Raw genomic sequence first — 1284 nt, forward strand, 5'->3', positions numbered from 1 at the left:
CGCTCATTGGCCAATGGACACTCCCCCGAGGCGGTCTTACCGCCGTCTCCTTGGAAACCGGAAAGCGTCTATCCGAGCCCCTCGCAGAAACCGGAAATGGGGACCCTGTACCTTCTCCGACACTACGTTGTCTCTCCCTGTCTGTCCTACAGGAGCCCCACCGGCAACACAAGTCAGTTACATCTTGTTCCCTCACGTTTCACTTACTCTCCGCTTCCCTCCTGAGCCCATTAACCATTCCCTTTCTCTTTGTTATTCACTGCGACTCCCTGCAACTCCCTGCAACCTCCACGTATTGTTTATCAATGGCTTCCCCTGTCTCTCAATGATACTGTCACTGACTTCACCCCCAGCCTGTGTATTTGTATAGTAAGGACATTTATATCTGACTCACTGCTCAAATGGTTTGTTCCCCTTTAAATTAACTCTTAGTGTGATGTAGAGAGGGATATTCTGAGACCATTTGTAATTGGTTTTCATTTTTTATTATTTGTGGTTTTTGACTTATTTAGCTTTTTATTCAGCCGCTCTCCAGTTTGCAATTTCAGCCATCTGGTTGCTAGGATCCAAATCCCCCTAGCAACCATGCATTGATTTGAATAAGAGGAATATGAATAGGAGAGGCCTGAATAGAAAGATGAGGAATAAAAAGTAACAATAACAACACATTTGTAGCCTTACAGAGCATTTGTTTTTTTTAGATGGGGTCAGTGACCCCCATTTGAAAGCTGAAAAGAGTCAGAAGAGGAAGGCAAATCATTAAAAACGATAAAGAAACAAAATGAGGACCAATTGAAAGGTTGCTTGAAGCTAGCCATGCTAGAACTAATTAAATGTAATTATATGGAGCCACCCCTTTAATTACAGTACACAAATAAGTCCAGGAAGTATCCGACATTGGGAAATCAGGCTCACGTTGTAGGGAACACGTTTTTTACTGGAAATCTGGTGGCGAAATCCTGATTTAGGTAAAAAAAATTTGCATTTTTCACTTAAATTTGTAAATAAGCCCTAAACACTTCATTGCAAACAGAAGCTCTATCATTTATACTGTTATATAATAATAATAATAATAATGGATTCCAAAGACTTTGCCATAGTTTTATGGGATCTCTCTGTACAGACTATGAGCAAACTTAGGGGCTGTTCCTGCTGAATTGTGCTTAGTACAGGGAATACCTATGTACCATAGTTTTATGGGATCTCTCTGTACAGACTATGAGCAAACTTAGGGGACTGTTCCTGCTGAATTGTGCTTAGTACAGGGAATACCTATGCTGCCAT

This window comes from Xenopus laevis, chromosome 3L, assembly GCF_017654675.1.
Source record: "Xenopus laevis strain J_2021 chromosome 3L, Xenopus_laevis_v10.1, whole genome shotgun sequence".
In the NCBI taxonomy this organism is placed as follows: Eukaryota; Metazoa; Chordata; class Amphibia; order Anura; family Pipidae; genus Xenopus; species Xenopus laevis.